Genomic DNA, 10,054 nt, shown 5'->3' with positions numbered 1-10,054 from the left:
CATATTAGAAATATTGATTTCAAGTGATACATACTTAGTCTTTCCAGAAATAAGTCACAATATGTGTCAACTAGGATAGAAAAAACAAATAGCAATAAGAGAAAATGCGTTCAGTTATTTATAGGCTAAGCTCAGGACAAGAGCAAATAAAGAAGGGTCAGATGATACAACGACACAAAGAAATTCCAAATACACCAGCAAAACTGAACTATATGCTGTTGAAGGAATTTAGTTCAAATTTGAGGATGCAACAAAATGCATCATATTGAGAATCAGTTTGACTTAGATGGTCAACTATGCTGAAAAAAGTGAGATTATAGTTCTAGAGGAAAGAGAATGATGGACTTATTTAAAAGGAAGGCCAGGGGATGAGTAGAATAGAGACAATAATGAAAAAATAATAGGAAAATTTACTACATGTAAGGACTCGAGTTTACAAATCAAAAAGAACTTTTCTCTTAGTACATGTGATACTGTTGTAGGACCTCTACTTAAAGCAATAAATCATACCAGAAAGATTCCTTCAGGGGCAGCTGTTTGCTTTCATAGAAGAAGCACAATGATCAATAGCCTAGTTATAATATACAGGGGGTGATCAAAAAGTATTGCCATTAATTACCTCAAAATATACTCTCCTGCTTTGAGCAAGCATCCCTTTATTCTTGCCACTTTCTGAGGCCATTGTAAAAACGTTCTTTGGTGAGTGTCATTACGAGGCATGATAAAAAATATGGTGAGTGCCTCTGCCAAGTGCCAGCACAGCCCCTGGAAAGGTAGTCTTGTAAGAACATCAGAGTGTGTCTTCACCCACATATTCACATGATCCGGTGCTGTGTGCCTTCTGGCTCTTCCACAAAGTCAAAATGAAAGGTAAACATTTTGAGTGAATTCGGGACACTAAGGCAGCTGTGACAGGGCAACTACAGACATTCATGAAAGAGGACTTCTACAGCTGCTTCAGAAAGCGGCAAGTATGATGGGATAAGTACATTTGATGTGACCAAGGGAAGCGTTTTGAGGGACATTAGTGGTAATGTGTCTCTTGCTCTAAAAGTTTTTTAAAGATTTAAACACATACCATGTTTTTGGAGCATGGTGGGTTGTTCTTTAAGCTGGCATGTTCTAATCTTTGCATACAGGGTTATTTATGTGATATTCTGGGGTAAACTTTGCAGGGCATTAATGCACACTTATGCAACTATATATATTTGTATATAATGTATATTATATGGGTTGGTAAAAGATAGATTTTGCTTTATTTTATATAATTTCGATAACCTACAAAGCTGAATGTGGAGGATGCCACTTTGTTCTGTCCCAGACCCAGGTGTTATTGTGTTTGCTTACGAGTGTGTGCAGGCTGCGTAGCCTGGACCTCCCTAAAGTGGCTTCCAGCTTAATGCGTGAGTCCGGCCAAGGTCATGCCCCATCTTCATGGAAACAAGTGGCTGGCACTGGACAAGCACTGCTTGTCGTCAGCAGCCGTGGTTCAGCTCAGATGGACGAGCTGTCATACCAGGGGGCTAAGACATGAGGTAACCTCTCCACTGGGCCCCCATGGCTCCGGAGGAAAATTCACCCCAGAACTGGCTCCAAAGCTGGTTACTCGGCAGTCATGACTTAATCTGGTTGTTTTGTCCCTTTTGCAAGAATGCTGTGTCCCCTCTGTTACAAGCCTGGCTTGCCCTGCTACTTTTCTGGCACTTCCAGCTGTCATTTTCCCCAACACGACTGTGACCAAGCCTCTGGCTGCCTTGTGGCCTCTGTTCCCTGAGAACAGCTGGACAGCCCGGACCCCACTCCTTTTCATTCTGTCTCTTTTTTCTCTCGTCATATACCATAGCACTAGCAGGAGATTGGGGTCCACTGCAGGGGTCCCTACTAACTGGCACCATGGAATGGGTCACTAGTAATAGAATACCAAGATCCTAAAATAAAATAACTATTGATTTGATGTAATACTTCAAAACTTAAAATATCCCCAAAATATATTTAATAGCTTGAACTTAGTTTTCATGTATGATTCTAAGCAGTGCTTTCCAAGGGCAATTTCTTCAAATACTTAACAAGTGACATTAAGCTTGGATTGCAAAATAAATATTAACAAATTTGAATTTTTAAAACTAACCAACATGTTATAGGTTACATGTTAAAATTATATAAAAGCTAACAGCATTTCCTGTTGTTTTCCTGAGAAGTGCATTCTTGAAATAGATTGTGATAAGGGAACCTAGCTTATAGGCAACTAAAGTTTTAATGTCAATACTTGAAAATAATGATGAAGCTCTGTTTTGTCATTTGGAAAGATATTGTTAGAACATTCTGCGGTTGGCTGCTGGCTTGAAAGGAACATCATCCACAAAGGCAAGGAAGTAACAGAGACACAGGCTGCTGTGTGAGCGTGGCAAACTCCACTTTCCTAACTTTCCGCCTCAGTGTGAGCCGCACACTTACTCTTTGGCTACCACCTGCCATGAACTGTTTGGCAGCTCCACAGACTTTTGTCTCTGATAGACAGAAGATTTCTGTTTATATTTCTGAATCAGGTGCCTAAGTGCTAGTGTTTCTTTGACCATCCCCAATGTGCTGAGATAAAATCAGGGCTGGGGATTTAACTCAGTGGCATAAGCACCTTCCTGGCAAGCATGAGGTTGTGAGTTTGATCCCTGGTTCCAAGAAAAAAAAGAATAGAGAGTCAAAATTGCTGTTGCTTTCACTGTGAGCCATGTTGTCAAACTCCACTCTTTTGGTTCCCCTCCGAGGAATCCTCCTGTATGCCCCCAAAAAGTTGCTCAAGGCTAAAAGTGGCCAATCTGGAGTTTCCAGAAAATTCACACCCCATAGAAGAACTCAGGTATAAGAGATCCCAGGACACAATTGTGCTTATTAGTGGGAATGCTGTTGTAAAGTATAGAAGCCAGGAGATAATTATTTCCTATAATATCATTGGTACAAATGTGTATTAGCATTATTGCAATAATTCCATAATGATATACACTTTTTCTTTTCTCTATTTTGATGCCATAGTTTTGAGCTCATAAATGTCCTGATTGCTTTACTTTTATATTGTTTATAACTTTTATTGACTTATGAAAAAATTCCATTTCTCATTGTAATTATAATTTTGTCCAAATAGAAATACCACAAGCAGAGTCTCTTTTATGCTTAACATCTGCCTGCTATTACTATTTATTTATATTAATATTTAATATCCTTCTGTCATTCTGACTTCTATTTAGGAGCCTTGTGTCTAAGTAGGTTTATATTTATCTTGGATTTTTGCCCTTTAGAAAGAAATTTTTCCTGCTACTTTTATTATTATCTTAGCTAATTTACTTGCCTTTTCTTCAATTATATTATTTTATAAGTCTCTATTTTGACCTTTCTTGATATTTATCTTATTTTATTAAATCTTTATTTTGTGTTTTATTCCTGTCTGTCATGAATCTTTCTGGAATAGTTATAATTTTGGGATGTTTTTAGCCTTCCACATCAATAATCAATCATTTTCACTCTCAATATTTGAAACTCTTATTAAACTTGGTAGTTCATTTATGCATTGTCAATTCTATTGATTAGTACTTTAAATTCATGTATTAATTTCTGTTTTTGCATTAGTTTTCTTGCAGTTTTTACATTGTAAGGTTGTTTCTTTTCATCTTAGTTTTCATCCTAGTAAATTTTTCTCCACAAATGCATGCTCTTCTTTCACGGTGGCCATACTTGCTCCTTTAATGACATTAATAAGATGGCATCTGTACTTTTTTCTTCTCTTGTTTAGAGTTCTTTTTTTTTTTCAAAGACTCGATCTGTGAAACTTTGGGTTTACATTTGCTTGTAATTCAGTATCATTTACCTGGACTGTTTACCCATGGGTCTGTTTACCCATTCTTGCATGCAATCTGCCAAATAAGATTTATCTAGTACACACATGAAAACAGATTGTCTTTAGTCCTAACTAGTGCTCACCTCTTACCTATTTTATTAATCTGAAAGGCAGATCTTATCCTCTGAAAATATTTGAAAACAATAGACAAGCACTGGTCAGGGCTCATTTGTTAACACAACTAACTGTTTAAAGGTTAAGAGGGACCTGTCTCTTCTTTTGTCATCTGCAGTAGGGTAACTTGCAGGCGTTCAGAACAACATGCGCCTTTCCCCTGCAGCTCTGTGCAAAAGTGCTGTTTGTTTCAACTGGATGACATCATTTCCTGGAGAACTGAAGGAGACAAAAATTTTTTGAAAATGTTTTCTCTAACACTTCCAAAATGAGCAAGAACTTTTTGCATCATTCTTTACTTTGGAATTAGCACTGCCAAAACAGCTGTAATAGCAACAAAAATCTAAACCCTTACAAACCACAAAGTTAAATATCAGCTTTCTACTTTTTAGAACTAGGAAAAAAATAAGCACCGGTCACAACTTGTCATGTGCTTTAGTAAATGAAATGTTGTGAGGTGAATTCCAGGTGAGATTTCCAATGAAATAGGGTCAAATTGCTGGCTTCTATGAATCCACATACTTAGTTTAAAGGAATAGGTTGACAGTGTTTATCATAACGCACTTTGCTTCGATTGGCATTCATACTGGTGAAAATCAGAAATGTGCAAAAATGGCAAAAATAGACCTTGCATTTCAAAGCTCTTACAGTTTCCTTGGAAAGAGATTTTCCTCCCACTTAAATCTGTTCTCTCTCTGTTGTGTGGGCTTTTTGACTTGCAAACTGCAAATCCTACATGAAAGTAGGTGTTTCTGAGGAGAGTGAACTTAGAGGAGCATGGGTGTGGTTTGGGAAAGAATAGGATGTGAATTTCAGAGCAGCAAAATGACTGTCTCCACCCACTTCAGAGAGAAGGAAGTGGCTTAGTGACAAATATCTCAGGTGTGGGAAGGGAGCTGAAATGCCTTTGATTCCACAGTGTGAAAAGAACAAAAGGGTTCTTTGCTTATCATTGAACTGCTTAGATTCATCTACCCTCTCTCCCTGCCTCCTTCTCTGTTCTGTTGCAGTCCTTTAGAAAGTAAATCTTGCCTGTCTACCGTTTAACATCTTGTCATTGCTCAGCAGTGATCGGCATCAGAAAAACATCTCATCAGCAATTTAGATATTAATCATGGGTTTTGATCTTTAAATGGATGCCCAAACTCTCGGCAAATCTTGATTTCGAGATAAATGAAAATGCACACAAGAAGCTTCAGTTGTAGTTCAAACGCTCACCATTTGTTTGGTCTCTGAGAACGTGCAGCCTGTAGAAAGAGGGAAGGAAGGAGTTCTTTGGGGGCTGCTTTGTGTTTTGGAACTTCTGGATGCTTGTGAAGAACACGTGAGGTGAGACTCATTTTGCAACTTCTGCGAATTTCATGAAAATGTGATGCTTTGCACTTGATCAGGGTCTTTTCATTTCCACAGCGCTTATTCACACCCAGTGATGAATCACAAGCAGACTCTCAAGAAGAGAAATAAGGGGCAGTCCAGCAGTTTTATTTAGTGGTATGTAGTAAGCCTGTTGAGAAACCATGGAGTGTTTTCTCAACCCAAAGGAAGACAAAAGATTTCTCCAGAAGGTGGGAGACAAAATCAGCATTTCACAGTTGCTAAATTATGTAAGAAGCAAGATCTTAATCAGAATGTTTCTCTGGAAAACACAGAGCTCAATTTAAAAGGAATTCAGATGATCTCATATAAGGTTCCTAAACTGAGAGACACACTGGCTCATTTTGGATGAGGCACTGACAGTCCCAAGGCCAAGAGTCATCTCACTCTAGCTGTGAAGATGTGCGCTGACGACCTCCCAGTGCAACCTGTTTTTCCATATGTGCTGCAGGTTATCAGCTGGTGATACATCTTATTCACTTTATAAGCTTTAAGATTCTGTAATATGTCAATACCCAGGATTTTGATGAGGCTCTGAAGCAGGGGTCTTCTTCCCTTTCTGGACTGACAGTTAGGAAAGGATAAGTGTGTAGGGCCTCCCCAGGGCACTGTAGTACAGGATGTTTAGTAGCCTCTGAGGCCTCTGCCCACAGGATGCCAGCAGTACCCTCTCCCCTTCCCACTCAGTCAGGGCGATAAACAGTGTCTCCAGGCTTTGCCAGAACAGCTGCTCTGGAGTTTCTCGGTTCCCTTGATTCTTAAAAAGTCTTTAGTCATTCAATTAAAATGTATTAGACTGTATATTAAGATGGCTACTTCTACTGATTTGCCATAGTCCCAAATGACTGAATCTATTATTTAAGAATCAGCATTCATTGTTTCAAGATTCTAAATTCTCTGTGACAAAGTCTATTATGATAAAACACTTGATTCCATATCCTGAGAAATAAAAAAAAGTGTCATATGCTATTTATTTTTGAGATCTGAATCTTTACTATAATGAAAATCCCTCTATTAGCTTTAAATTCATTTTCTGTTACATTTGCATGTATTTCAACTTTTGGGGGGGGTACTGGGAATCGAACTCAGGACTTTATACTTGCCAGGCAGGCACTTATGCCATTGAGCTATATCCCAGGCCTATTTCAATTTTCTCTATCTGTCCTTCACCTAATATCAACTCTCCTCAAATGCCCCATATCACACACCATCTTGTCAATCTGATATTTATCCAATCAGTTTCTGCAGTCAATTCTTGGTCAGGTTGCAACTAAAAGCCTTCCATTTTCCCCTTCTTTATGTTGTTCAAAACTTGCAGAAAAATCTGGATATTATCTGAGAAAAAAATGTTCATTAACCCCTCTTTCTATTCCCCTGTATTAGTACTCAACACATTGGATTATTTATTCGTGTATCTTTCTTAGTGGAAAGAACCCAGTCAAGGGCTCTCTTGCCTATTTACTTCGCACCCACAGTGTCCAGGGTAGAGATGAATTGCTTAGTACTTTATTATTTGCAGTATGCAGGGTTGCAGTTGAGAAGACTATATTGTAGTAGCAGTTGCCATGCCGGAGGATGACAGTTGATGTCATGAGACACCTGATCACACTTTTCTTTCTTTCTTTCTTTTTTTTTTTTTTTTTTTGTCTTTTTCATTTTTATCGGTACCGGGGATCGAACTCACGACCGCCTGCTTGCAAGGCAGGTGCTTATGACGCTGAGCTAAATCCCCAGCCCCACACTTTTCTTTCTTTTTTCTACCTCATCTCTCTTGCTTTGGAACTGTTGAGTTTTGATTGTAGGTACTACAAAAGGCAATTCTAAGCCAAAGGGAGGGAATGCTAACTTAGGAGCTAGACTTGATCAGGTAGAAGTAAGCCAACTGTCACATTCAGAATAGGAATAGATGTATGCGGCAATAGTGAACTCTTCTACCAAAAAGAAATCAAGTCAATGACATTTTAGGAAAGAAAGAGGTTCTTTTTGTTTGGGGACACACTATCTTTGGAGAACATACACACCAAGCTATAGGTACTTTTGGGTTAATATTGTAATACTCAAAGAGGAAAAATTGCAAATGTTGGGCATTTCTCAACCTTTGTATCAAGTTCATTATTTTTAAAAGACCTCCTTCAAAGTTCATATAAGATATCTTAAAACCAAAGGATAGTTAACTAAAGAATGGGCCACATTTCTTAAAAAGAGGCTCAGACTCCAAAAATAAAATTTGTAACAGTTCAGCGATGTTTAGAATCATAGATTGCTACAGCTGAGGAGAGCTTGGTTTCCTCAGCTGTGACGGGGAAGTTAGAATGAATGATTGCTGAATTACGTCTTGACTCAAGATCCTATGACATTTGAGCCAATGGAAAGTAATATGATTTCTTAGGAAAAAAAAAGAAAAGATAAGAAAATTCAAACCAAACAACAGTCCAAAATCCAAAAAATCAAAAATACCTTTTCTTAAAATCCTGCAAATATGTATCTACTATGTACATTAATAGAAATGTGAATTTAAACTATATCTATGGCTTTGGCAGTGATGTGAGAAAGACTGAGTGTGATGGTGGACAACATGGATGAATATATGTGGAAGATGATTTAGTAGCAATCTATGAGACGGAAGGCGAGGCTCTGCAGGCTGTGTACTTATTCACCATGTTGATTTGCATATTCATATGCATGGTTCTTTCACAGCATCATTGCCCTAAGATGAAGAAGAGATATTCCTGGCATGGTCTTTTCAACAGTGGGTTTGAGCTAATGTATCATTTATATCCTCTTGCTTAGTGTCCCTGGCGGTCTTTGACTAGTATTTCTGAGCAGCTAGGTTGTAAACTATGGTCATGAGACACTACTAGACTAGCAAGGATTTGAAGCCTTGTTTTTGGCCTCTGTGATGAGAAGCTTCCAGCTTCATAAGAGGCTACATAAGTAGATTCAGCAGCTCTGGTCCCAATCTTTAGGGCTGAGCCCTCGGGAGAGTGATCAGATTCAGAAGTCTAGTTCCTACTTTCAGCAATTCTCATTTAGAAAGTTGAATAGTGAGCCCAGAACTTTGCATTTTTTACCAGTCATCCAAGTGGTCTTTTTTAAGAATAGCAATATGGAATTTCAGCTGATTTTTGTCTCTCTTCCTTGGCTCAGGTCCTTCAAACTAGACCCTTATACATTTTTTATCTACTCCTACTTTGATGAAGCCAGTTATAGAATAATAATTTACTTCAAACCAAGCATGCACTCACTGTTATTCAAAATGGTATTGTTTGGCAAAGTGGAAATGGTTTTGAGAAAGGGGAACATAAAAAGCTTCTGAAAAGAAAACCAGATCATCAGACAGCCTATTAAGCAGCAAAAATAGATGCAACTTTGAGACTATGAAGAATTTCAGCAAATGGTCTCTGTGAGGAAGTGGCTAATGGAGATTTTGAGAGCCCAGGGAAAGGTGAAAGCATTGTACTCCTGTCAGTAGTTAGACTAAGAACGTTTGTTCCACTAGAGGCCTTGTGACCCAGGGAGGGCCAGGAACGGGAGGTTAGTGTTCTCAACACAGACTTTTATTCACTTATGCAGAAACCATTCCAGCTGAATTCTGATGTCCAAGACCGTGAAGAACATCCAGGAAAAAAGCTGCCTGGATTTATAGGAAGTCCAAAACCCTTGGCTTTTGTGAGAGTATTTGGATCTCATGTTAGAACAGCTGAGAGATCGATTTGTGTTCCCTGTTATTAGAAGAGGTCTGAGTGGTTAATTATCTAGTACAGGCTGCAGAAGGAAACGGGTTTGGGCCAGTACTTGGGACCTGGTGAATGGTTTGGAATGAGCGACATACAGCTGCAAAGGTGTTTACCCATCTTTCTTCAGAATGATAATTTTAGCCAAAAAAGAACAGGCAAAAAAAAAAAAAAAAATGTGTACAGATTGACAACTGACCAACGTGTGCTAAGAATAAGGAATAGCAGCAGCGGCCGTGGAGAAAGGCGCTGGTGTCTTTTCACGCTGCAGTTGAATTCAAATAGTCTCCACCAGCTATGAGGATCAATACTTAATAATACAACACAAGAAAAATGATGGAGGCAGGCAGTTTGAGTCAGCCCTTTGTAATTCACATCCAAAAAGAGGAAAATTCTTTCCTTTTGTCACGGGAGCCTTAGGCCTCCCGCGTCCCTAGGCTGCCCTCTGGTGGTGACTTCTGCGCTGCATCCTGGTCCCTTTCTGCCCAGCTCTCTCAGCTCTTAAACCTGACAAGCCAGTGATTTTCAAATACTTTTAGCAAAGGACTCCGTTCCTCAAATAGCATTTCACACAGAATCCCAGGACCCAAGACAGGAGGGAGAGAGAAGCTCAGCTGCTTATCTGGGAAGGGCAAGACTTACAGCTGTGTCTCTGTGGCCTCCACCTGGAGGCAGCCTCTGTGCTAATTCCACTCAGCCAGTGGATCCGTGTTCATCCCTTTTATGGGATGTGTTTGTGCTTAAGCAGACCCAACTTGGAAATGGTATGCATTCACCAGAACAGCTTAGGGCAGGTGAACAGAAACCAAACTAAAGCTGAGTGAAGCAAAGGTGAGAATCTTTTGCTGATAATCTTGAAGATTCAAGAGTATGACCTGAAAGATGCTCAGAGCATACGAACAGGAATCTCCCCTTTTACCATCTCTCAGATCTTTGTTAAATTTTG

The 10,054-nt window shown here is 39.1% G+C and overlaps 1 long non-coding RNA gene across 1 annotated transcript in view; it reads left to right on the top strand.

Moving 5' to 3' along the window:
• Positions 1-4,977: 4,977 nt before the first annotated feature.
• LOC134472185 (uncharacterized) overlaps positions 4,978-10,054 on the top strand; it is a 30,816-nt gene continuing 25,739 nt past the window's right edge. The window contains exon 1 of the long non-coding RNA XR_010042062.1: positions 4,978-5,329. This is a non-coding gene — a long non-coding RNA (uncharacterized LOC134472185). The remainder of the gene's footprint in view (positions 5,330-10,054) is intronic.

Source organism: Cavia porcellus, unplaced genomic scaffold (assembly GCF_034190915.1).
Source record: "Cavia porcellus strain 051 isolate PalLab524CR breed Dunkin Hartley unplaced genomic scaffold, mCavPor4.1 scaffold_22, whole genome shotgun sequence".
NCBI lineage: Eukaryota > Metazoa > Chordata > Mammalia > Rodentia > Caviidae > Cavia > Cavia porcellus.
This window is presented reverse-complemented; position numbering and strand designations above follow the sequence as displayed.